The following is a 27,170-nucleotide window of genomic DNA, read 5'->3' as shown; positions in this document are numbered from 1 at the left end:
GGGGTTGGCTTGAGGTCTGAGCATATTGGCTGCTGGGCACACGGCCCAGGAGGGGCAGGGAGCGTGTGCAGGTCCCGCCCCACCACCGCAGGGATTTCTGGGGGCCCCGCCAGCCTCCTGAGTCGAGTGGTCTGTGGGGATAGCAAGCCCGGGCTGCCCCCTTACTGCTCTGAGCATGGGCCCTGATGGGGCCACACGGCAGAGAGGGTGATGGGAGGTGGCCCGAGAGACCCCGGGACTCTGCCTGCCCCACCGCCAGTACGAGGACCAGCCACTACGCTGTCCTCCTCACAAGCCAAGTCCCTTGCGGTACCAAGTTGATTTTAGAACAAAGAGAAGGGAGATTCCTGACTGTCTCCTCCATTTCAAAGTATAAGGAGCTTTCCTGGATGGGACTCAGACAGCTCTGTCCCAGCTGAGGGGTTCAGTTTTCTTGTTATGAACGGAGTATCTGTTGGTCAGGTGAATACGTTTTAATCACCACTCACCCATTCGGACCCATGACTTATTTAAACTAAAAAGGGCAGCCCCTTCTGAGTTGTGGGGGTGCTGGCCACAGGCTCGTGTGGCGTCTGGATCTCACGGTGCTGGAACTGAGGTCTGTACCTTCGACCAGCGGGGCCCCATGAAGATGCAGGGCCAGCTTCTATGGTCAACCCGGGCAGGAGTCCGCACCTCCCGTTTCCTATCCATGGACTTTTCCCGTGTGGCCCGCAGGGACGGGATGGGAAGGAAATCTATGCTTCCCGCAGGATCCCTTCAGCACCTCCACGGAGGGAAAAAAGAGGCCTCTCCTTTCCTCTGAGTCTTCAGACGCAGGGTCTGACTCATCCAGCAAACTGCCACCAGAGAACCCGAAGCCTGTGGGTCCTCTGTGCACATAGATGTCCCTCAACGCACTGATTCCCGGAAGCTGTTGATCCGTCCTCAAACCCTGATTCATCCCTGTGTTCACTGAACCTCTGCTCTGGGGCCACCCTCGTTCCTGGAGGGGAGCAGATGCCGTGTATGGGGGGGGGTCTGGGAAGGACAGTACCCCGCACTGTGCAGGGGTGCGGAACCCGTGCAGGAGGGCGGATTCCGTGCAGGGGGGTGGATCCAGTGCAGGATGGTGGGGGCCGTGCAGGAAGTTAGGTGCCGTGCAGGGGGGCGGATCCCATGCAGGAGGGCGGATTCTGTGCAGGGGGGTGGATCCAGTGCAGGATGGTGGGGGCCGTGCAGGAAGTTGGGTGCCGTGCAGGGGGGCAGATCCCATGCAGGAGGCCCGACCCCGTGCAGGAAGGCAGCCCCGTGTGCGGTGGGGTCTGGGAGGGACAGCACCCGCACTGTGCAGAAGGGCCACGCCTGGGAAGGCTTGCAGCTCAGGGTGTGCCAGCCGCTCACCTCCATTCAGGGGGCATCCGTCCTCACCCGCGGCCCAAAGCAAGCTCCCACCTGAGGAACTGACAGTTTCCTGCCCACGTCCTGACTCCTTCTTGACGTCCACGTTCCACTCTGACACCTCACTCTGCCCCCTGGCAGCACTCCTGCACCCCAGGATCATGGGGAGTGGGTAGTGGCTGTGGGGGGAGGGCCCCAGAGCGGGAGGGACAAGGACGTGCGGGGTGCAGAGTCACCTCCATGACGTCGCCCAAGGGGAGGCCTGGCTCTAAGACCTGAGAGGTGGCCCGGTGCCTTCCCGTCTGGGGAAGTCCTGCATCCTGCAGAAAGCCGTCTGCTTCTTGCTCCCGGAGCCGACATCCTTTTCCCTCTGGTTTCACACACTGCCGTGCTGGAACCCCCTGAGATAGGCCCTGGGGTCCCTGAGCCCGCCGGTACCCGAGGGGCCAGCCGTGTCACCCGTCGGTCACCTCTTTCCATGACGGCTCTTCATTGAGCACCTTCTGCCCTGCAGGCCGTGCCCATTTGGGGATTGAGGGATGTCGTCCGTCTGAGGCCTGGCCTGTTAGGCGGTGTGGCCCACAAGGGCAAATGCCCTCCTTGCTGCCCTGCCCCGGGTTCTGGAGTGACAGCCCCCTGCACACCGCATGGCCCCTTCCAGAGCGGGACAAGCTCCCGGTCAGTCACCTGCTCGCGGGAGAAGGCACGTGACTTCAGAAGAGTAGGTTCTTTCCTGCTCGTTCCCTCTCGGATTGTGGCCTCAGCCTGTTTCCCCATGACCTGGTCCCATGCCTCCCTGGCCAATGCTTTAACCCCCCCGTGTCCCCCAGGGCATCTTCTGGGCTGCTGGTAGCCAATCCCCAAGACAGTTTGGGACCACCCATTCCTGTTCTGACTGACGCACCAGCCCAAACCTGCAGGTTCCCCGGCGCCTAGCAGCACATGCCCAGCTTCGCAGAGCGCGCATGGCCAGAGCCGACCCGCAGGTCGTGTCCCTCCGGCGTGCTGAGGCTGGGCATCCAAGCACTGCTCCGCCTCTGCTTCCCAGGACCCCTCATCTCCGGCGGGCTGGTTCGGAATGTGAGGACGGGCCACGTGCTAGTGTCCTGGGGCCGCCATCAACAGATGCCCCCAGCTGGATGGCGCAGAACAAGCGAGATGTATTCTGCCACTGCTCTGGGGGCCAGACGTGCAGAGGCGAGGTGTTGGCAGGGCTGGTCCGTCCTCGCCTCTCTCCGGTTCTGGGGTAGCCCGGGGTCGTTGGTGTGGCTCCTGTCCCTGGCGCGGCTGCATGCGGCCTGCTCTCTGCGTCTGTCTCAGAGCCCCTCTCCTTTCTCTCAGAAGGCACAAGGCTACCCAACCCTCAAGGGCCTACCCTAAATCCAGGATGCTCTCGTTTTGAGATTCTCAGATTGATCCAGGGATTAGGACGCAGGCCTATCTTTTTGGGGCCACGTCAGCCACATCGAGGGCACCCACGTGGCCGCATGACTGTCTTTTGGAGGCTGTCACTGCTGCAAAGCCGGGCGGCATCGGCCTTCCCCGCAGCGTCGGCACATAGTAGGGCCTCAGTAAATGCCTGTTGAGTGGCTGCTCCCCACTGCCTATGTCCCCATTCCCAGCTCCTCTCCTCCCTTCTCTTCTTGAAATAAAAACCCGCTTTCCCGGCACCTGGCCACAGGTGTGGGGGAGCATAGTACGTGTTATGGGCAAATGAGCTCCTGGATTGGCTGTGTTTGCCTGAGTGTGTGATGTGTGATGCCTCCCACACACGGTCGGAGTCCCAGGGGGCAGAGCTTGTGGGGGCACAGGGAGAGGCAGCGTGGGCAGTGGGTTGCACGGGGATCAGGGTTCTCGGCCCTTCCGCCAGGTAGTTCTGGAGCCACGCTAGACTGAGGGTCTCTCGTGTGCTGTTGGTGAGTCTCCGTGGCCACATGGCTCCCCAGCCCAGCTTTTGTGGCTCGGCTCCCCGACCCCCATCCTCGAGACCTGCGAGGGTGCTGTCACAGTCCGTCCAGATTAGGGCCACTCTTCTCACTGCTCCTGGACTCTAGGTTGGTGGGTGTCCAGCATGGTGGCCGGAGGGCTTCAGCGTGTCCCCACGTGCCCTTGGTCCATTGCTGTCAGCCTCCAGAATCATGGCAGGGGTGCTGGAGAGGATGGGACGGGGCTGTGTTCCTACTTTACGATCTGCATTAAGTCTTGACTTACAAGCTACCCCACAGTGTCGGAGAAACATTGGAAGACGGGGCTGTGTGTCCTGAAAGTGAGGCTGGCGGCCCTTGCCTCTGGGTCAGGACCAGCCACGATGCTCGCCCACACAGTTTTGTCGGTCATTCACTTAGTGGGGCTGGGACACCATTTTGGAGCACAGCCTCCCGGGTCAGGACTCCAGACGGAGGAAATGAGGGTAAGCTTCCCCTTTGTCTGCATCGCCTTGGGCTGCGTTCCTGAGTATAAATATGGTAGAGGGATCCCCAAATTCCAAGCTGGGGGTGGGGACGTGGGGTCGACATCGATGCTTCCGAGCGAGCAAACCATAGCACAGAACATTTTCCTGACCTGCCTTGTCAGCGATGCCTTTCTCAAAAAGCCCCTTTAAACCATCCGGTAGCCCTCCCCTCCCTGACTCAGAGCAACAGATCCTTTGTTTCCGGACACCACCACGAAATCAGGGCACTTAGGCTGCTCTGATGTGGCTTTTGGGGAAGACAGGAAACAGGTTGGAAAGCAGCGAGGTGATCAGCGGGCACTCCCAGGTCTGCAGCATCCGGAAACGGACCCGCAAAGCTGCGTGGATGCGAGTCTGTCCCTTTAAAGGGGAGACTGCATCCCGTGAACGTCCTGCTCCCACCCGGCCAGCGTGCAGACTGCTAATCGACTGATGCCGGGGCTCTTTTTTTTGTCTTTCTGAACTCCCTTCCTCTTTAAAAAATTAAATGCGACATCCATTTGGTTATTTCATTTGCCGACTCGGACGAAGTGATGGTGTAAAAGCCACCGCAAGCACCAAAGTTAATCCCTGCTTGCTGCCCTGCAGGGCTGAGCCGTGGCTGAGCACACGAGCCCACCGGGTCTTCTGGGCTCTGCCACCGGCGCGTTTGCGATGGCTTCTGTAGGACGGCGGTCCCCGTAGCCAGGCTGCCGGGGAGCTGGGGAGCTTGTGTCCGAAACGGTCATGCAAACATGAAGCATGTGGCCAGCTGAGAAGCTTTGCACTGGGATAACCCATTTTTCCTGGTGTTTGTGATTTTTGTGCTTTGCCCGGCGTGGTGGGGACATGCTCTGTCAGATGCGCTGAATGGTATGGGTTGTTCTTCCTCGGCCGAACAAGGTTTGTTTTCATACCTCTTGTCCTTCCGCAGCTACAGAGAGAGAAGCCAGGGGGTTTTGTTTTTCAAGAGGAAGCACATTGATCTGGTGTGTGCGTCTGGGTGTCTGGTTAGCCGACGCAGGACGACTTGGTTACTGTTGCTAGGTTTCCGAGACCGCGTGCCTGTGGAATTGCGCTTCTGATATGTACAGATGATGGGTGGGGGGTGGTGTTTTCAAACAGATTTCTGAATGTAATATTTGTTGGGGGGGTATTTGAGAGAGGATGCAAAACCCACGCTGATCTTTTATTTCATGTTTTTTTTTTTTTTTAAATAACCTGTTCGGCAGCTCGCACCTGCTGTGAAATAAACCAGGTCTGATTTGAAAGGAGCGTCCCATTTTCCTGGCGTTGTGACTGTAAAATGTACCACTTACCATGAATGAGCCGTAGGGGACCCTGTGTGTTTGCCAGGGGGGGCAGCAGGTCCTGGGGGAAACCCCAAATTCGAAGCTCTTTCCTCAGATCGGACCGGCTGGGGTCGGCCGTGCCGAGGCTCCCCTGTACGGCCGTAAGAAGGAGGCTTCTCCGGGAAAGCCAGGCTGCTGTGTTAGCTAGAACTGGGTGGCGGTCACACAGCTGCTGTCTGGATCCCCAGAGCACGTTGCAGAGGGGGGGGAGACGTGATGAAGCCCCCGCAGGCTGCAGCCTGAGCGGATGTGAGCAACCCTGTGCCGTCACCCACCACGTTGACTCTGCTCCTGTGTCTCTGGCCTCCGTGGGGCCGAGGGAGCCACACGGCGTGTGCGATCCGGACTCCCACCCTGCCGCGGAGCTGCGGGCCGCGTCCGTCCTGCTCCGGGCTGCGTCCGTCCTGCTCCGGGCTGCCGTCCGTCCCTCTTTTCCTGCCCACCGGTGGAGTGCTTGCTGCTGCGGTACTCTCCCCTCCCCCACCCCGCTTCCGTGTGCCTATCCGGCTAGAAGTGTTATCCCCAGATCCCGACACAGAGCGGATGGGCCGGACATGCGCTAGGGGGACACCCCGCTTGGGCCAGCCACAAGTTGCACGTGTGTTCTGTCGCGGTGGGGATTTTCGTGTGGCCGACTTCTTGCACCCTGTCCGGTGAGATGGATGTGGGAATCCACTGAGGTCTCTGGTCTGACCCAAATGCTGTGTTCTCCCTACGCCCAGGGACGCTTGTCTTTGTCCTGGAGAGGTACCGCAGTGGCACGAAGCCTTGACCTCCGTGGCCTGCATGTTTCCACGTGTGCTGTCTTCATTGCCAGTGTTCCGTCCTGGGGCTCACCTGCACTAGCCCCCCAGCAGCCGCTTGGCTGGCTCAGGCAGGCCGCAGGCCTCAAAACGGTGCCCAAGGGAGGCCGGGGCTGGGGACCAGTCCTGCTGTGGCTGCTGCCTGCAAAGGCCTGTGCTGTCCCATGTGCAGGGGACAGGTGTGGCTGCTGGAGAGTGTATCCCATGAGAGGTGCCCAGCAAACCCTCCCACCTGCCCATGCGTTTGCTTCTTTCCATCCTCTGGGTTGAATTATTCCCCAAACTTGAGCCTCTCCTGGTTCTTTGCCTCCCATCCTGGGGCAGTTTGGTCCCGTAGGGAAGAGCCCTGCACCACTCCATCCCCCGCAGCAGGATGGCAGTCCCAGGGCCAGAGGTGCTGAAAAATGCCTTTCCGTGGGAGCACAGCCTGGTGCCCTGGCTCCCGATGACGTCAGGCCCCCAGCCCCTTCGATAGCAAATATCGTGTAGCGTCACGTGACATTTGTGGATAACATGATCTAACACGCCCCCGTCATTTGTAGAAATCCGTGTCACACCCCCACCACCCCGCAGAGGAGTGCGAGGCAAAGTGGAATGGGTGGCGCCTGGGTCCTCCTGCCACGAGCCGGCATCCTGCTTAGGACCCACCGTGCCCCGCTCAGTCCTGCCAAATCCCGGAGCCCCGCAGGCAGCAGGGGCACGAAGGGTGCTCCTCCACAGGGGGCCAGGTTTTCCGAAGTGGAGAAGCCTCTGGGCGAAGAACTGGAGAAAACACAAAGCATGCTTTCTTTCGTTTGTGGGCTGTGCTCCTGCAAAGCCCAGCAAGTCTGGAAACCACACACAGACATTTGTGCTTGTGAGTCCCTGGGGGGAGCTAACGCGCTCAGGTGACCAGGCCTTGAGTGTGCATGAACATCTGGCGGACCAAATGAGCGCCCAGCGGCCCCCGTGAGGACCACCCCTCCTGTAGGAACTGGGCCTGTGCCTGGCCAAAGGCAGGAGGCTCTTCTCCCGACCCCAAGCACGGCTGCTGGGCTCCCCGGTTCTCACTGGGCGCTAAACAAGGGCTCTGGGCCCCGAGGGTTGCTTCCCATTGCTCACCTCTGACCCCGTGCGCCTCTGACTCCCGCTGGGGCCCTCTGCCCGTGGTCCAGGGGTGCACGAAGACAGGCGTGGACCCCCTCCAGATGCGCGCACGTGGGAGGTGTGCTCCTTCTGCTATGGGCAGGGGTGCCGTCCCCGCCCTCCTCCTCCCACTGCGGCCCCCGGTCCTCCCTCCGACCTTGCCCACCCTTTCTTCCACCTGCAGCCGTGCCTCTGGTGTGGGCCCCAGAGGGAGGTGAGGTGTGCCCTGGGGCCCCTGGCTTTGCCGCTCCGTCCTGCTTCCTGCAGTCCTGCTTGGCCTCCTCCCCCCTTTCCCCACCCCCTTGGCCTCTTGGTCTGGGTTCAGCTTTGTGCCACACCATGCCATTCTCCTCCCACCGAGACCATGCTCCTGATGGAGGCCCCGGGCAAGACTCCCGGGGTCCGGGGGACAGGACTCTGTGTCCTAGGTTCCCTGCTGATGGAGAAGATGTGTGCCTGTGGGAGGGAGGGCATGGGGCTGAAGTCCGCATGAGGGGGCGCTAAACCCCAGTGGACTGTAGAGTCTGGATGGCTTCCTGGAGGAGGAGGCAACAGGTGATAAACACAGCTAACGCAGTTTTGAGGCCCATTGAGCCACGATTGCACTCCGTGCCTGTTACAGCATCACAGAGACAGCCCTAGAGGAAGGGGGCACTGGCACTGTCCCAGTTCACAGATGAGGAGAACATGGTATCTAGCGCCCTGGAATAGGGCCCATGTCCGGGCAGAGGGCAGTAACAAGGAGCTGGGGTTTGGGCTGAGGCCCCAGGCTCCAGAGCCAGTCTTTCTGTGTATGATGCTGTCCTTAACCGTTGTGCATCTCCTAGCCACCTCCAGTGCCCGGGTCCTCCTGGGGCCTCAGACAGGCCTGTCCCCAGCACGCCTCCTCTGGTTCTGTGGAGTGGGGCTCTCCAGGCACTCACAGTCCTGCCTCGTGGGGTCGGGCAGGCAGCTCCCCTCCTGTGCTCCCCAGCGCTGGGCCATCAGGGCACCCAGCCCAGAGGAGGCCCTCCCGTGGATGAGCCGCTACCTTGAGCAGGGCCCTGGGGATGCCTGTCCTCCCCTCCGCCCCAGTGCCCCTGGCTGACTTCACCAGCAGGTTCTGGGTTCTGCCCACCTCGCCCAAACCCACCTCCACACGGAGGAGCCCAGTCGCCCCAGCCCCGTTCCGCGTCCCGTCGATGCTCGGTCACCGGCTCCCATGGGTGTCTGCAGCGGTGCTGCCGGGACCTTCCAAGGAGAGCAGCCCCTGACCGCTGCTATGGTGCTTTCTCTCCGAGCCATTTTGCCCAGGAAAGCCAGCATCCCCGTGCTCCGAGAGGAGCAGTCGTCTGCCGCTTGTAGGATGTGGAACAGGGGGGCTCCCCTGCTCCCTTGCACGCTGGAGCTCACCTTTCCTCCCCTCCTCATCCTCCGGCATGACCCTGACCCGTCCTGAGCTCCCATCCTCGGTATGTCCCTCCGGGGCGGGGGGTCTGGTTTGAGGTTTCCGAACTTCTGCTTCACCTTGAGGAATTCAGTGCATTTTTACAAAGGACCTGGTGTAGCCGAAGGAGGTCTGGAGTTCCGGATCTCTGCTCCCCCGTCACCTCCCCGCTCTGCAGACAGAGCCTGGTGGCGTCTCCCAAAGGGAGGACAGTCAGCTCCTTAGAGATTAGCCCCTGTCTGTAAGACGTACCCCTACCCCCAGCCTTCTTGGTGAAAGCTATAGAATCCGAAAGTGTTTTCAGAAGTAACTGTCTTCTGGAGGTGATGGTGACCCCAGGGAAACCCAGACCCAATGTGGAGTCCGGCATTGCCTCTCAGACCCACCAGAAACCCAGGCCGCCCCCGTGGGTTCTGCAGCTGGCCTGAGCCCCAGGCCGCACCGGGAAACATACTGCTCGGCCAGACGCTTATCATCGAGTCCCCACGCCCGCTGGGTGGGAAGTCAGTGGATTAGAGGGGCCGGGGCTCTTACAAGGCTGCTCTTCCCGGCTTGTGGGGACAAAGAACCAAACCCAGAGCAGAATGGCCCCCTGCTCGCCCAGGCACGTGCCCCCAGGCCCCACTGAGACCGTGTCCACTTTGGGTGACAGGTGGGGAGCCCTGAGAAGTCCCCTGGTTCTCAAGGGGCCCCCACTTACCTGTCCAGCCTTCTCTTTTTCCAGCCCCTTCTGTGCAGGTCAGACAGCTGCTGTCCCACCTGCTTCCTGGTCCTGTGTTGAAGCTGTCCCCCTTCCCAGCACACCTTTGCCCCCATCTCCCCACCTTTCCTTAAAGACCATGCAGTTCTCCTGCTGGTTTTCCTTACCACCCCCACCCCCAAGGTGCCGGGGTCAACCCTGTTCCTTTTCTCAGAGTAGTGGCTCATTTCACAGAAATTGGGGTGCACCGTTTATCCCCTGGGCTGGTTGGGGAGCTCCAGTCACCACGCTCTGGGTCGTCCCTGTCCCCAGCACCCGGCACACCCAGCTGGGACCTTAGGTTTTGCCGGAGGGCGGCGTGGTGAATACTTACCGATGAAGGGTGGAGCAGACGGGACGCCCCGCGGGGAAACTCCGGTGGGCGGCGGCCTCACGAACATCTGGCTACCCCCAGATGCCAGAAGCATCCGTCACCGTTCCAGTGAGAGTGCTGGGGTGCATTGGGGCCCTGCTGTGACCCCCGTGACCTTCCACGGTGGCGTCTCTGACTCGCCAGGCCTGGAGCCGCGGCAGGACCCACATGAGGCCTGGCTTAGGCCAGTGTCCTGATGCCGGGAGGCAGCGTCCCTCCCCTGGCATCCTGCTGAGGACCCCGTGAGCTCGCGGGAGCCTGACCCTTAGGGAAGGGCACTTGTTGTGTAGACACAGTAGCACACGGTGGCTGGACATACTCATCGACGTCTTCATTTGCAGTAACGTGCAAAGGCAGCTGGGTAGTAGGACCCCAAAAAAAGCATTTGACCAAGTGCCAGAAGCACCCGCGTTCCCATCTTCCGCGGGATTGTGCGCCAGCCACGCATCTCCCCGGGTCTCAGCAGCCCCGACAGACATGACAGGACCCCTTGAGGGTTCCTGTTTGATGGGGGCTGAGCCCAGAGGCGTAAGCATTCCCTCCTGAAGGTCTTCGTTGGCTTGAGGCTCCGAGCCTCAGAACCGAGCACTTGGAAGACTTTGCGGGTGGAACGCAGTCGAATGCAGAAAAGGTTTCTATTCTGGTTTCCAATAAGCATAAGTGGAAAGACTTTTCGGAGGGTTTTAGTCAGAGAAAAGAATTCGCACACGTGTGCGGGCAAGTGCTGCCGATTTTAGCCAAACCAGAAGGGACACGTCGAGGAGCTGGTGAAGCGGAAGCAGCTGACAGATGAGGCAGAAGAAGAGGAAACCATCTCATCTGGGCTCGCGGGGTGCTGAGGCTCAGGTCTTCCCCAGCCGGGTCCAGGCACAAAACGTAGACACCGATAGACACTCCTGTCCCTGAGGCCATCGGCTGACCTGCGAGGCCACCGAGAAGGGGGCGTCTCCAGGAAGGGCGCAGGAAGGGGCCCCAGACCCTGGGGAGGTCCATCGGGGTCTCCCAAGGTGGAGCTGGGAAGGCGAAGCAAGCAGACCTCGTGACCAGGACGGGCGGCATCCCACCAGAGCTGGGGCAAGGAGCCCGGACCCTCCCCTTCACCGCGGGGCCAGGTGGTCGTCCTGCAGCCGGCGGGAGGGGACAGAAGGGCAGGTGACAAAGGCTGGCAGACACCGTAGACCGTTGCTTCGGCTCGGGAATCTCGGCAGCTAACCCAAAGTCACGCCCCACTCGCTGGTGTGAGGTCAGGGTTCGGGCACAGGGGTCCTGCCTCTGCCTCGTCCGTCAGTGCTCCGCTTTCTCTCACAGCCGTCCAGCTAATGGCAGACGAGACTTGATGGGGACGTGCTTCACCAGGGGAAACATTTGAAGAACACCGCGTTTTGCTCCTTTTGTTAGGAATTAGCAGAATTCTTTTTTTGGTGCGCATTAGAGAAATTAAAACATTGCTGAGGAAGAAATAAGAGTTGTGTGGCTGGGGTTGGGCATGCAGTATTTGGTCATTTCTCTCGGGGGCCGCGCTGGTTGCAGCTGTTGGGATCTCACCGGGTCCCGAGCCGCTCACCCGGCTGGACGGCCTGTGGACGGACGGCCGTCCTTCTTGCAGAGCTGGTGCGGGGGGCCGTCCGAGTCCTTCTGGGACTCTCCAAGGCAAGGGCCTTCGATCGTGTTTAGATGCACCAAGTTAAGAGGCGGTCAGCGTGTGGGGGTGGCCGCCAGGACGGGATGGCCCGCCTCTAGACGCAGACTTCGCTGGATTGTGTCAAACGTGACCGCTGTCGCTCAGACCTGGAAATGGCGGTGGCTGGAAACGGGGTCATGGGTGTGGCCCGCCTAGCAGAGCCTGGTGCGAGGTGGGCCTCCTGTAGACGGTGAGCGAGACGTACAGGTGTATATATTCCTCGTTCCGCCAAAAGCCAGCTTTGTGTTGAAGCTTCGGCCCCACCCCCAGACCACGCCGTCTCTCTGGTTGTTGGCCGGCCCGTGTCGCTGAGGACGGTGTGCGAGCACGCTGGCTCAGGCCGCTGGTGCTGGGAACGAGCCCAGTTCTGCCTTCTCCTTGCTGTCGCCATGTGGTATCCTAATCCGTGAGAGACTGATGAAGAGCAGCGAAGTCGCTCATGACCCGGCAGAGGTGGGGGAAAATCGAGAGCGGCTCTGAGCACTCTTTACAGAACGTGAGGAGCTTGTGGTCTGGGGGCTGCCGGAGGTGGTGACTCTGGAGGGAGAAGTGCCCCGGGTGGTTTTGCCCGGCGTCTCTCGTGGAATAGCCCTGACGCTGCTGCGTCTCCCCCCTGCCCTGAGCCGCTGGCCGAAGGGCGAGGGACCCTGTCCGCCTCTGGCCTGAGCCCTGAATTTCCGTGTCCGTGTGTGGCTCCTGTTAGAAGTGTCTCCGGCCACTGCGTCCTCCTGTCTCTGAGCCGATACTGTCCCCGGGAGCCTTGTGTCAGCTGTTGGAACGCGTTCCTCCTTCTGGTACTCACCACTTTTGTCAGAGAATGTTAACGTTTTCAAGGCAAATTTTATCAAATTCATTTAAAAGTAAAGCTTGTGGCTTGGTGTCTCAGAATAGTGGCTGAGTTGTGGGCTGCTGCCGTTGTCATGGCAATGGTTCTTTGTCTGGGGAGCCATGGGCGTTATCCTATAAAGTGGATTGGTCCAAACTGCAGGTTTTACCTGACTTGGGGGCTCTCCATTCAGTGAGGTGGGAGGACTGCATGGACTTGAGGGTGGGCCCCACTTCTCTCCTTTCCGCAGGCACCTGTGACCGCCTTCAACCTTTCTAATGGTTCGGGCTGAATGGGGTGTATGGAATTAAGGCGTATGCAGAGGGGATAGGCAGTAGAACTGGGCCCATCCTGTCCCGAGGAACGGGGTTCTTCAGGGTGTCATGGGCTCCCTTCTTTTTGGTAAACCAGGAGATCCCAAACACTTTGCCAGCCTCAAGCGTGGCCCCAGATCTCAGCATTGAGCAGAGGAGCTCCATGACTATTAAGACAGCAAGAGCTGAGAGTTGCTACCAATCCATGTTTAATTGGCGAAACTGGGAATGGAAGGGGTCATCACAGGTGTCGGGACTTGGAAGAGACTCACCAAAGAGTTGGTGTGAACGTGGCCCAGGGACAGGTGACCATGCCATGTGGCTCGTGGCACCATGGTCATAGTCGGTGGAGGGCACCCGTGTGCGTAGGTGTCTCTTCTCTCTCCGTGCGGCCATGTGACATGCCAGTGGCCTGCATGCCCTTCCAGGAAGGACCCTGGCCCCCTCCCCTCCTCCACACGCCCCCCCCCCAGCCTCTCCCTTGTCTTTCCTCATCACGCCCATGTTCATTCTTCCCTTCCCACTGTGCACCTGTCCCCACTGCAAACTGTCACCGTTCCCATGTTCCCCTCCCCTCCGCACACGCACGGAGCCCATCAGCCAACCTGACGGCCGGCGACAGACGCAGGATCCATCCCCATTATTCAAAAAGGGATTTCAAAAGCAAAAGCTTTTTCATAATTCATTGGCAATGAGACGTGACCTGAACCGATTTGAATCTATTTATAGTCTTTATTTATCCTACTTAGTGTGATCATGTGTGCATCCCCCGCAGGAATCCTCCTGGGCTGGTTCCGGGACCCTGCCTGGGCCCACCAGCCGCGTGAGGCCGCATACAGCCCATGCCCCGTGTTCCGGGTACAAAGCCAGGCAACCCGAGATCCTAGAGCAGCTCCGGCCCCATGGCTTTCCGAGTTGGTGCTGGGGATCTGCATTTGTTGAATGAACAAAAGGGTTCTTAATCTAAAAATAACCCCGGGTCTACCTCTTAAGTGTTGCAAAGGCTCCTTTCAAGATGGTGTTGCCGTGTAGGATGGGTGCAGCTTTGCTTTAAATATTAATGGAAAGCTTATATAGATTCGCAGACGCCTTCAGAACGTCTCCCAGCCAAGTTCAGGCAAGGACTTACCTCTCTGACTGTTTGCCCCCAGCCCTCTGCTGCCCCCACACCCCCAGTTCCTGCTGAACCCCACGGGGCCCCGGGAATGGCCGGAGTGGCCCAGCTTTGCCATCTTTGGGGTTTCTTCTCTTCCAGTCGGGCACACTGCCGTATTTACTCCTAGATCCCCCTGTCCTGTCTTTTCCTGCCTGGCTTGTTCAGCAAACGTGTTGGGGGCTCTGCGGGGTGAGACTGGGGAGCACAGGGATGAGGCTGCCGGGACTCGCAGCCTCCATGAGAGACACACGTGGTCTTCACGTGAGGAGGGCACCCTCGGACGGGCTGAGCGTGACATCTCAGCCAGGGGCGGTGTGGCTCCCCGGGGCCTGCCATGTCCTCGTGCTGCTCTCTGCCCTGCCCCCTCCTCCACGCATCTGCTTGCAGAACTCTCCCCTCACCCCTGCTCGGAGCCTCAGACCTCAGACTCCCCTCCCACCCCAAGGACGGCCTCTGCTCACAAGCACGTGTCGAGCCCTAGACACAGGGCAGGCAGGACCCCCAAACACCATGAGCCCCCCGCCCTGTAGCCTGGCTGGGCAGCAAGGTGGCAGAGGCCGGCTGGAGTGGGCTGAAAGGTCCGCACGGAACTCTGCGTTGACCATCTCTGGGTGAGCCACCTGACGTCAGCAGCCCCAACAGGGGGGAGTAATTGCAGGCTAGTGCGTCCCCTGCCCCCCGACCTGTGGGCACTGGTCCCCGTGGATTCCTGCCCCTCTGGAGGACGGGTCTAGATTGTGGGGCTCTGCAATGTTTTGGCTGCCATCCCACACACAGGGGACTTAAACCACAGACATTTATTCTCTGTCCCTGTCCTGGAGGCTAAAGCCTGAGGTTCAGGCGCGGGCAGGGTGGGGTCCCCCCGAGGCCTCTCTCCTCGTGTGTGGATGGCCGTGCCCTCCCTGTGTCCTCACGGGGTCGTCTCTCTGTGCGTGTCTGTGTCCTCATCCCCTCTTCTTGTAAGGACCCCGGTCACATGGGATCAGGGCTACCCCGGGGACCTCATGTTACCTTGATCACCTCTTCAAAGGCCCCATCTCCAAATATGGTCCCATTTGGAGGTGCTGGGGATTAGGGCTTCAGCAGATAAATTTCAGGGAGACACAGTTCAGCCAATAACACGTGATGCCCACCTGGACTTGGCCTCTGCCTTTGGGAGCCCCCCACTTACAGTCCCTGGACCCTGGCGCCCAGGATCAGAGTTGGGCAGCCTTGTGGAAGGGGCCTGCTAAGGCCAAGATTTTCTGCCCCGAGGCCCCCATCCTGATGTGATGGCCCCGGCCTGGCACAGGTCATTGCCATGAGGTTTTCCTTGGCCTCCGGGTGTGTTGATTGTACCCACACAACCAGGGGTGGGCACAGCAGAGCTCAACAGACGGGCTATGTGCACAGACTCTGGAGCTCATTTTCTTGGTTTGCATCTCGACTCTGCCATTTATGGGCTGTGTGACTTTAGACAAGTTGCTTAACCTCTCTGTGCTGTAGTTGTCTTCTTTGTATCATGGGATAAATAACAACCAGTCAGTTAGCTGTGGTTGTAATGAGGATTATCTGCCTGGCTTAAAGCTGTGGTGCCGGAGGGACTCAGCATTGTTCGAGTTTTATCCCCACTTTACAGATGGAGAAACTGAGTCTTGGGAGTTTATATAACTTGGCTGACTTACCGTGGAGGGTGCAGGGTGGGGGCCCAGGTTTGTCCAAAAGCAGATTGTACAACTGCAGGTCACACGTGCGCATCGCCCTGACCCTGAGCAGGTGGGGTCCTCGCGTGAGCCACCCCACTCACCTGCAAGGCCTTGGCCACACTGCTGAAAGTGAGAAACCAGAGTCTTCGCTGGGGAAAGAGCTCTTCCTAGTCTGCTTCCTACTGGTGTGTTCGGTGAGGTTAGCACTTGCTAGGGAGTGGAGACGGCAGGTGCAGACAGCCTGGGTGGTCTCCGTGACGAGCTCCCATGGGCTGGATGCCACTCCCGCCATACTGATCACCCCGAAGTGACACGGATTGGTTTCAAGAGACGCAGTGGTTGGTGGTGGAACTCGGTGGTGATGGATCCACCGGTGGTCTGGGAAACCCAGGCAGGTGAGCAGGAAGGGGGTTGGCCATGGCAGGAGTGGCGGGCGCTGCCCCCGAAGCCCACTGGCCATGCCCCTGGGGCGTTGGTGCGCAGTGCCCATCCTGGGAGATGTCACGGAGGTGTAGGCAATGAGGTCAGAGCACAGAATGGTGACTCTGCTGCTGAGCGGACGTCAGGGTTGTGTCTGGCTGGCTCTGAGCTGGGTGGCAGTGGGCCATGTGGCCGTGTTCACCCATCCCTCACGGGCCAGTGGCCCAGGGTGGCATTTCCGACCTGTGGGCCACGAATGAGCAGCCTGGGTGGCTGTGTGTCCTGCTCCGGCCTCATCTGGCCTGCCGGCTCCCCTCAGCAGCTGAGCACCCACGGCTGCCCTCTTGTCCCTCCGCGGCTGGAATCCTGGCCCAGCCCCCGGCCCTGCTCTCGGCCCTGCCCCCCCCCCCCCACAGAGGTGGCCCCTGCAGCGCTTCCCCCTGCATGCTCCACCTGTTCTGGGTTCTTCCCAGAAAGCAGGTCCCCACCGTCTGCCCCTCCCCCTCCCCGGATCCCTTCCCTGTCTGGGCAGCACTGGAATGCTTACGGGGTCGAGCATAGAGTCACCACATCTCCTGCAGGGTCTGGGAGAATGCAGGTGGGAAGCCCCTTCCCCAGGGCCCACACCTCCCATCAAGTGCACATGGTCGGGTTCAGATCCCTCTCGGCCACGCACTCCCACTTCCCCTCTGGGGGTCACAGAGGGTGTTACTCACATGGTGTCTGGCTTCCCTGGATGCCAGCTCCCAGCGCCTGCATCTCTGGTGTGAGCCAGGGCGAGGGTGCGAGAGGGAACTCCAGTGGGGTGCCGACGGGCCCTATTCCCTGATCGAGAGATGCCCCCGAGCTGTCCTCCCACAGCGCCTTGTCCTCAGGGCGGGTGGGGCCTGCATGTCCCGCTGTGCAACAGGAGGGCGGCTGGCCCTAGGACCACCTCTGAAAAGGTTTCCCTGGGAACGTGCCACGGGGTCCCCCGAGGGTCAACAGACCAGCAGCTGGAGCTCGAGTCATCAGGCTGTGCAGGTGTCTCGGCCTCCCCCCGCAGGACGGAACACAGCCCTCACCCTGTGAGTGACTTTCTGGCACAGGGAGGAGGCTCGAGGCTGCCCAGGTGGGGCTGGTGGTGCCCGAGGAAGAAATCGGAGGGTCAGTTTGCGGGAAATGACGTTAGGTCGAGGTTGACAGGATGGAAGACGTGGGGCCTCGCGCTTCCTCAGCGCTGTGTTGGTCGGACTGCCCACCCCAGGCGGTGGGAATGACTCGGGGGCTCCGCTCTCCCTTCGTGGGGGGCACTGTCCTTGGACCAGGAGCGCGGTGCTGAGTCCTGCCTGGCAGCCGGGCTGGTACTCCTCCAGCGAGACACAGAGAATCTCAAGCAAAAACAGGCCTGTAGGAATGGCCAGAATCTCCTGGCTTCTTTCGGGAACTGATAGGAGAAGTCATTCGGCTGAAATGCCACTTGTGCCTTTATGCTCCCCCGCGTGCCCGCTGTGCCCCCCAGATCCGTGGGGCAGCGGTGAACCCGGGGCGCGTGCGCTGCTGATGACGGCAGCAAACTGTCGTTTTGGGAAACGAGCAGACAGGAACACTTCAGGACTCTGTAGCCAAATGTTACCTCCCGAGTGATTCCTGGTCTCATCTGCTCCCTGGTCCAGTTTCCCATCTTGGTTGGGCCGCGGCTCTGGCGCAGCCTCGGCCTCAGAATGCTAATTACCCAGTTCCCAAGCGGTTGGCTGGGGCTCCTGCCTTCTCTCCTCTGTCTCTGCTCCTCCAAAGCCATCTCTCCCCAGCTGGTGCCAGAGGGAAGCAATGGGACGAGCTCCCCGAGTTGTCTTCTGCTCCTGCTTCCCGGTTGGCAGGAAGCAGCCGGCTGTGCCGTCTGGGGTCGGTGCCAGTGTTTTGCCAGGAGGGTGTAGACCCGAGGCTTTGGATGCCTAGAACGCGCCCTTGTGATGTGTGCAGGAGAGGCTAGTCAGAAAATGGGGGCCACCCCAGGCCCTTCTGACAGGGTAGAGGAATCGTCTTGAATGTGCTGACGGCTGCAGGAGCCCGGGGACAGTGGAGGACCCCCCTTCTGCACCCCATAGCCACAGGGACAGAGCCGGGGTGAAGCGGCTGCTGCTGGGGGAGCCACGCTGAGACAGGGGCCACGGATCCTCGGGGGCAGGATGGCACCTAGCCCGGGGCAGGTGCTCAGGTTCTGTGAATGAATGAGCAAAGGAATGAGCGTCAGGTTAACTCTGGGGCTCGTTCCAAGAGACGTGATCTGGTTCCGTGCTGGAAGAAAATAGCTTCTTGTCCAGCTGCGTCTCCAAGGGGCTCGAGGGCAAACCTGGAGATGCATGCTGTCCGCCCAGGTGTCCCCCCGACCTGTGGCTGAGGCAGGCAGAGCTGTGGGGGAGCAACAAGCCCCCCAGGGAGCGGGGGGCCGCCCAGGCACAGGCCTGGGCATGCCGGGTCATTTAGGAGCACCCCATATTCCACAAACAGTGAAGCTGGAGCAGAAGCGGGGGAAACCAGGAGGACAGGAAGCCACAGTGTTTTCTGCTCTACCAGCTTCCGGGCTGTGCTTTCTGCGTGGGCGGTGCCACGTGTGGCTGGGATGTCCTTTTCTTTTTAAGTGGGATTTTAATTCTCTTACCGGTTACTTTTTTTGGTGTGATAAAATAGCAAATGAATAGTAATGATTTTATTCACTTTTATTGTATTTATGCGAATTGATCCTTTCTATTCAGTTCATTTACATTATTTCAGTAAGTGAAAGTATTTTCATCGAAATTTAAAATGAAAAGCAAAAAGTTTGCGGATGAGTGAACCAAGGCCGTTATTACTTTTTTATAAGAGAGCATGTGGGCAGGGAAAGCAGCTTGGGGTACAAATATCAGGCTTTGGGAAAAGGGAGGGATCCCACTCAAGACCTCGTCTTTGTTGGGTGACCAGGTGCTAAGCCTCTAAATGTTGAAAATGCAAACTCTGCAGGGTCGTCGGGGAATGAGGAAGGCACTCCTCAGTGCTGGGCTCCATGCGGTGTCCTGCGGACAGCTTGCTCAGGGAGCACCGCCTGAGGCCACTTCCCGCTGCCCGAGTTCACTTCCCCGCTGCCTGAGTTCATTACTCCCTGCCCGAGTGCGCTTGCTTGCAGATGAAGCAGTCATGCAGGCCTGCGCTACTCTGGGTCCCTTCAGCATAGGGACATTCTGTGTGCACACGCCATAGACTGTCAGGCTAAATTTAGACGCCCAGCTCAGCACCATTTTTCCTGTATAATCATTCATTGGTGTGCCTGTGAGCCAGACCTGGGATTAGAAATTGGATCTCCTAGGGTATCCGTGGCGGGGCTGTGGTCTGACTCCCCCAGCCGTCCCTGGCATCCCAGGGACCCCTTGAGCCCCTCCAGGGGCCTCACCGGAGGCTTGTCCTTGAGCAGCTGCCATGACAAAGTGCCACAGACGGGGTGCGTCCTCCTCTCCGTTCCGGAGGCCAAGGGTCCAAGCTCGGGCCGGCGCAGTCCGGCCGTCTTCCTGACGTGCACACTGCGGCCTCCTTATAAGGGCGCTATGTCCATTCGGTAGGGGTCCACCCACAAGACCTCATCCCCTTCAAAGTCCCTGCCTCCAAGTACCGTCCTGACGGGATTGGGGTTTCAGGGTAAGGATTTTGGACACATTCAGTTCATTGCAGGGACAGAGACCGTCCCCCGAGCAGCTGGCTTTACCTTGACAATTCCCCGGGTCACTGGGTGACCTTGCTCACAACACTTCTCGTTGGCTTCAGCTTGCTCACCTGACAGCAAGGGCTGGGGCCACTGTCCCTTCCCTGTGGACGTGGCTGAGCAGACAGTGCTCGTCCCTGAACTCTGCAAGCGCGCACAGGCTCCGGATAATCTGCAGCTGGGTTCTTTCTTACCGTCTTGTGCTTTTTAGGTTTTTGCCCCAACATGCCTGTCTTCCTCGTCTTCCTCCCCGTTTTCCTTCCCCCCGCCCTGCGCCCCCAGTTCCACGGTGCAAATAGCAGGAGTCCCAGCAGGGTTGCCACAGCAACAGAGCTGGTTTTCACTTTCCCAGCACGGCGGGCCCCTTGGAGGCACCTGCTCCCTGGGCCTTCTCTGGGATGAAGGCCAGAGGGCAGTGGTGACGTCTGGGCATGATATTGCCCTTGCTGGGATGCCAGGGTGGGGGTGGGGGGTGGGGGGCAGTGCGTCTTCCCTGTGATTCCTTGTGTTGGTCGTTAGGGCTGCCCTGGAAAGTACCGCAGAGGGAGGGCTTCAAACAGCAGAAACAGGTTGTCCGTCAGTCCTGGAGGCTGGAAGTCCGTGATGCATGTGGCTGCTCCCAGGACAGACCAGTGCGTGTTTCCGCCAAGCTGACTCCCTGAAGACTCACAGGGGCCCTGAAAATGAAGCCGTGGCATTGGAGCAGGTGGACAAGCCCCAGAGGGAAGGGAGACCCCCAAGAACTCGCGCTTTGACAGCACGTGCGTGGGGGGGTTCGCTGGCCCTGCTGTTCTTGGACTGTGAGCCTGCGTGTGTGCTCACTTCCAGATTTCTTACCTCTAGTGCGTTAGGCCCCAGCCGCTGCATCTGGCTGCCCATCCGGCCACTCCAGGGGGTCCCACAGGCCTCTTCTTATACTGGGTGACTAATACCAAAGTCCCCAGCTTCCCAAGCACAGGAACTCTCTCTCTCTTTCCATGATCTATCCGGTGTCCCCGGCAGGAAAAGCAAGTGTCACCTACAGTTGTTCCTGTTCTGTGACCCCACATCGAACCCATCAGCCAACCCTGTCCCATCTCCGGTGTCTAAAATCCAACGGCTTTATCTCCCCCACTTTTCTCCATTTCCACCATCTCCATTCAGACTCACATTCTGTCATCCTGTGCACAGACTAGTGCAGTAGTCTCCCAGCGAGGGTCTTTGCTTCCACTCCTTCTGTCTGCAGTGCAGTTTCCACCCCAGCAGCTGGAGAGGGGTCGTCCAAAAGAACCGTAAGTCAGATCCTGTTGCCCCCACTGCCTATCCCGTCTTTTCCCGGAACACTGCCTGGCCCCGCAGTGGGGTTGGCATCAACGCCAGACTCCTGGCCTGCGAGGCCCTGCGTGACCAGCTCCGACCCAGCTCCCCACTTCATCGTGCTCTCCACCGACTGCTCTCTGAACTTCAGCTCTATCCCTGCCCCTTTGCTCCTGGACCACTGCATCCAAGCCAGACTCTGGCCTGGTCTTCGTGACCACGGCTGTCTGTGGATCGTACGGTTCTCCTCCAGATCGTGTCATTTGGTCATCCTCGGGCTTATTTTATTCTCTGATTCTAAGGTCGGGGAGCACATGTGGCTTGTTCTCCGCCAGGAACCCCGTGCCCAGCACACAGTGGGCCCCCAGCTGAGTAGACCTGTAGTCTCCACTTGCAGACCTTTTGGCCTCGGGTCCCCACCGGCTGGGTGAGCATGGGGCACGGCCACGACTTGAACCCCGGCTCCGCGCCATGCCAGTGAGCTGACCTTGTAGGAGAGGTGGCTCAGGGCAGAGGCTCCCAGAACGGGCATTTGCCCAGGCCGCTTAACCACCCGTTGTATTCTGAAAAGCCTGCTCTCCTCAAGTAAGACGGTTGATGAGAATTCTGATGGAAACCGTCCTGTGTTTTGATGGGAGTTCAGGTGCAGGTTGGGCTGGGAGTGGTAAGTTCTTAGTCAGAAGACTCAACCGTTCCGCCTCTTGTTCCAGAGACTTCCAACGCTGCACGCGACGTAGGGAAAACATCCGTTTCCATCTTAATCCACTTTGGAGGCACCAGAGTCCTTCTAGATTTTGTTTTATGGTATTTTTAAAGCATTCGTCCTTCGCGGCGCATTTTGAAAGGACAGTTGGAGGAGTAAAGCCATTAGTCGCTCTGGTACCTATTTATTCTCGGGTGGAAACAAAGGCGCCCAGAGCTTGCTGTTAAACGTGACGTTCCCGCCGCGGGGCTGAAGTGTGAACACGGGGGCGCAGGATTTCTTAACCGGGGCCTGATTAAAATGCCAGCGGTAGTGAGCACCTCAGCCTCGCAGGCCTTGTGGACCCGGCACACCGGCGCCCTCCCCTCCGCGCGGTGGGGCCGAGGGGGCCGGCACGTCCCGCTGCACGGCCCGCAGCTTGGGGGATGGTGATAGGTCATCACCCTGGGTCTCAGGGACAGAGCATTATCTGAGCCACGCTTTTAGGGGAGATGGACTCCCCCTGCTCCCTGCAGTAAAAAGGAATTCTCAAGGGAAGCTTTATGGAGGGTGGCGTTTGGGCTGACACATGTGCCGGGGAGGGGTCAGCTGTGCAGAGGCGTGTGGCTGGCACATTCCTGAAAACAAGTTCTGCCAACACCCTACGGTGGGGAAGAGTTTGTTTGGGACGTCCTGGGCTCCCAGGGGCAGAGCTAGAAGGCGAGTGCATAGTCCCGGCAAAGTGGTGGGAATGTTATGCTGGAAACACAAGCCGGCCCCCCGGGCCTCATGGTCCAACATCAGCAGTCTGGATTTTGTTCTAAACATGGTGAAAAAAAACCTCTGAGGAGTGTTTGCAAAGACGTCCCCATGATTTATGTTTTCAAGAAGAGCCCATTCACTGCTGTGCGAACAGTTGCTGTGTGAAAGGCGAGGGCAGCATGGAAGCACGTGGACGTGTCCAGGGAGACACAGCAGCAGGCATGGGGAGGGAGGGCCGGAGCCTGGCTGGGACCCACCTTGCGGCTCGGGCTGGGCCGCGGAGGGTGATGCCTGTGTCTCTGCCGAGACCAGCTGGGTGGCTGGTGAGGACTGAAGCAAGCCGTGGTCCCGCGTGTGGTTTTGGGTACCGTGTTGGCCGCCCCGCCTACCAGACATGGCTGTGTGAAGGATTAGACAAAGCAGCAGCCCGACCGCAGGGCATATGCAAATTTAGTGGCCATGGCTGCTGTTATTGTCTGTGAATGTGGCAGTGAATTCTGACGGCTGCATTTAAATGGCATTAGGAGCAGAGGATGGGAAGCAGATGCTCTGGGGTGGCTTCCGCGCAGAACTCTACTCATTCTTGACAGAGCACAGCCTGGGTACAAGCCTCCCCCTAATTTTAGCTCCCAGCACATTTGGACTGGGAGGAAAGCTGAGAAGCACAGGTCACGGGTGTGCTATGATTTGAATAATTCCATCTCCGCGTGCTGTCTTGCGACTTACCACGGGCCCTGAGAACTCAAGCTGCAGAGCGGAGATTCTGAGATGCGGCCACAGGGAAGGCCCCGTAGCACGTGGGTTCGGTCAGACAGGGCTCCCTGGGTGGCAGCTCTGCGAGATGCCGCGTGTTACACACTGCCTGTCCCTGGAGGCACCGAGTCCCCGATCCCCGCTATTGCGCCCTGTATCCCACCTTTAGCAGAATTAACGGGACCTCTGAGCGTGCTGTGGAATTATGTCCTGGTATCTTTCTGGGAAAGCACGATGATTGAGATTCATCTCTCCTGCCATGTGCCAAGGCCATTGTGTGCCACAGGCTCCCAGAATCCCCCTAGCAGGTCCCAAACCTCTGGGACACCTCTTCCTGTCCTGCTCCTTGGCAGCCTGAGCAGCGGGCACAGGGCTCCAGCATGGACTGGTGCACTGGGAATGATGGAGAGGGTCCCAGGACGCGTTAGTCAACCATTAGTGAGGCAGGGGTGTCCAGAAGTCCCCGTGATGCTGGAGTGGGGGGTTCTCTGGGGGAGCAGGCAGAACAATGCAGGCGAAGGGCTGTGCACACAGACGGACAGACCCATGTGAGTGTTTGAATCCCAGTGCCACCACTGGCTTACTGGGTGGGATTTCGTAAGCTCTTGGAAGCTCTATCACATAACAACATGGGAGTCAGATGCGTCCTCGGACGGTGGCTTTCGAGTAAATAATACATCAAGAAAGGTCAAAGACACGCCATGCAGAGGCAGGGAAATGGGTGAAGCCAGCCAAGCAGAGGGTGGTATTGTCTTTAAAAACACACCTGGTCTGCCTTTTTTACTCTTTTGAAAGAGACATGGAAAAAGGAATCTTTCCCTTTCTTTCTAACCCTGCAAACTGTGGGGGAGCTGTGAGGACCTGGAGAGCCCACTCTTTTTTCGGGGAAGCGGACCTGGCTGTGGCCGCAGGTGCCATACAGGAACGTGGGTGGGGTGCTGTCGTATTCTTTAGCTGTGCAAGTGTGGCCAAAGGTACAGGCTTTGTATATGAAATATTTAAATTTGTATATGTTAGCGACTAATTAAAAAAGCTGTTTGATTTGGCCTCAGGCCGCTTATTGGCAGTCTCTCTTATGAAAATGAACATAGAGCCTGACGTAAATAATATTGTAATTTTCAAGTACTCATCTAGCTACCTACCTGTCAGTCTTTCCGTTTCACCCATCTATCCTCTCATGTTCACACCCACCCATTTTTCGGCCCACTCATTCATCTGTCTGTCAGTCATCCATCCATACACCCATCCGTCAATCATCCATCCCTCATCTATCATCCATCATCCACCCACCCACCCACCCATCCATTCATACGTCATCCATCCACCCATCCATTCATCATCATCTATCCATCCACCCACCCGTCCATCTATCCATCCATGCCCCATCCATCCATCTGTCCATCTGTCCATCCAACCATCCATCCATCCATTTATTATTCATCTATCCATTTGCCCATCCATCTATCCATCTGTCAGCTATCCATCCATCATCCAGCCAGCCAGCTAGCCATCATCTATCCATCCATAATTCATCCACTCATCCATTCATCCATCTACCCATCCATCAATCATCTATCATCTGTTATCCATCCATCATCAATCATCCATCATCCACCCACCCACCCACCCATTCATCATCTATCCATCCACCCACCCATCCCTCCCTCCACTCATCCATTCACCATCCATCCATCCATACATCATCCATCTATCCACCCATCCATTCTTCCATCCATTCTTCCTTCCTCCTTTCCTGTCCTTTCCTCTCCTTTTCCTTTCCTCTCCTTTCCTTTCCCTTCCCATTCCTTTTCCTTTTTCCTTTTCTTTTTCCTTTCCTTTCCTTTCCTTCCTCCTTCCATCCACCCATCCATCACTCCGTGCATTCATTCCATACCTGTTGCAAGCTTATCACATGCCGGGCCCCGTGCCCGGTACCGAAGATGTGCCGTGCCATGTACACAGAAGCCTGACTTCCTGCTCGTTATTCTCCCCCACTGTCTCCGAGGAGGCTGAGGGCTGAGGTTTGAACCTGGGAGTTCCTTCACTCTTGCTTTTGTTACCACTGTGCCCACACCCAGGGGACTGACATGACAAGCTCTGGGTTCTCTGGCTGCTCAGGGACCAGAGCTCCCTACCCACAGCTGCTGCTTTCAGCATCAGCTGAGCCTTCTCGCATCTCCCAGAGGGGAGGGCCCTGGAATCCTCCATGACCGGGGTGGGCTGCAGCCACAGGGGACTTGCTCAGAACCCCTCAGTTGTCCCAGCTCCCACACCTGGTGGCATCCAGAAACCCACCCCCCAGCCACTGAGACAGCGTCCCGTGGGTTGCCAATACCTGCCTGCTTCCTCCGAGCTGTCCGTGTGCCCCCAGTTTGGATCAGGGAGGAGGACTGAGCAGGGTAAGCTGCTTTTGCTGATCCCTCACGTTGCAGCGGGTGGCAAGCTCAGAGCCCGCGGTGCAGACAGCTGGGGCCATGGGAGCACCTGTTGGCGTCTGGCCAGATGGCCAGTCTTTCTCTGTAATGGGTCACCAAGAGCATCCAGATTTCTGGGACAGCAGGACATTTAGGATTGGGTTCTGTCAAACTGAAATGGAGTGGCTAGTGCTGCTGTCCCCTCCCAAAGCGCCCCCCCCCCCCAGGCAGGACAGCCCGTGCAGGAGGCAGGAGTCCTTTCCGTTCACAGGATGGACGGGCCAGCGGCAGGACTTTTGGGGTCCCGCAGCTTTGCTGCCCTTACACCTGCTCCCGGCCGAGGACGTTCCTCTGGGCTCTCTGCTCGGGAGCACGGAGGCTTTCCCAGCTTGAGCTTTCTGTGGTCACCGGTCTGTGGTTGAGCCATCTGGGCCACGAGGGGTCCCATTCGGTACACTTCCACAGCTCCTTTCCTGGAAGGGGCCTTGCCTCACCTGTGCCTGAGCCGCGACCTTGGGGTCTGTGCCCCCCTCCCTCTAGCCAGCCAGGTGCGTACCCACTTGGGGTGCAAGCCTCAGACCCCTGCGAGCCAGCTCAGTCCTCTGTCTGAGCTTACTTGATGCTTGCTGGGGGCTCGTCTGGGTAGCCGTGGTGGCCACAGTAAAAAGCCACCAAGCTTTCTCAAACCACGAACTGGTCACCTTCTCTTGGGTGGACTCACCAGGATTTATGTCAACATTCTTGGGGTTGGTGACAAGTGCCTTTGGGCCTTAATATAATTTCGATTTTTATCAAAAATGTATTATTCATTTATTATTTATTTGATTTTTCCTAACAGAGAGGTAATGTTTGATCTTCACAGAAATTACACAAAAGCAGGTGACAATGTGCATGCATATGAGAATTGCCCAAACCTCCGTCCCTCTGAGGCAACCAACCACTGTTAGCCATTGAGATGTCTCCTTTCCGGGAGGTTTCTCTGGATTGAATCATGTCCCCCCACCCCCACCCCTCAAATTCACGTCCACCCAGAACCTCTGAACATGACCTTATTTGGAAATAAGGACTTTGCAATTTAATTAGTTCAGTTGAAATTAGGTCATACTGGATTAGGACGGGCCCTAAATCCAATGGCTGGTGTCTATGTAGAGAAGGGGGGTGGGGAGCTGCTGGCACAGAGACCCACAGATTCACAGAGGGAAGTCAGGGCAGAGGCTGGAGGGACTGGCCACAGCCCAGGGACACTGAGGCCCTGGCAGCTGGAAAAGGCAGGAAGGAGGGTCCTCGGAGGCCCTGGAGGGAGCACAGCCCTGCTGATGCCACTGACCTCCACATGTGAGAGGATGCGGGTCTGCTGTTCAGAGAGGCCCAGGGTGTGGTGATTTGTCGTGGCCACCCCCGAAACTAATACAGAGGTCACTAATCCAGAAAGGACATCGAAAACCCCTGCTCCTGCCTTCTGCTCTGTGGTCCCCAGGGCTGCGGCGTGCCTGGCGTAGGGGCTTTGCAGGCACACATCTCCAGGGTCAAGTCCTAGGTGGAGCAGTGTGACCTTGGGTGCGTTGCTTGACTTCTCTGAGCCCTTCTGGCCATCTGAGTATCAGTCTCCTGACACTATCGCGAAGATTCAAGGAGCTAGGGAGGCCATTCTGACATCTGCTATAACATGCACGGAGTTTAGGACATGATGCGGAGTGAAGTAAGCCAACAATAAATGACAGTTACTGTATGATTCTACTCAGGAGGTCCCTAGATCTCTAGATTCACAGGGACAGAGAGTGGACAGTGGGCGCCAGGGCCGGGGGAGGGAGGGGATTGGTGTCTCAGGGACACGGAGAGC

General features: G+C 58.6%; 1 protein-coding gene across 1 annotated transcript in view; it reads left to right on the top strand.

The window, feature by feature from the left end:
* The window catches only part of SHANK2 (SH3 and multiple ankyrin repeat domains 2), a 472,550-nt gene that overhangs the window by 150,629 nt on the left and 294,751 nt on the right, over positions 1 to 27,170 (top strand). The window lies entirely within an intron of this gene.

This window comes from Ursus maritimus, unplaced genomic scaffold (assembly GCF_017311325.1).
Source record: "Ursus maritimus isolate PB19 unplaced genomic scaffold, ASM1731132v1 scaffold_23, whole genome shotgun sequence".
In the NCBI taxonomy this organism is placed as follows: domain Eukaryota; kingdom Metazoa; phylum Chordata; class Mammalia; order Carnivora; family Ursidae; genus Ursus; species Ursus maritimus.
The sequence above is the reverse complement of the archived record's forward strand: the minus strand, read 5'-3'. Positions and strand labels throughout refer to the sequence as shown.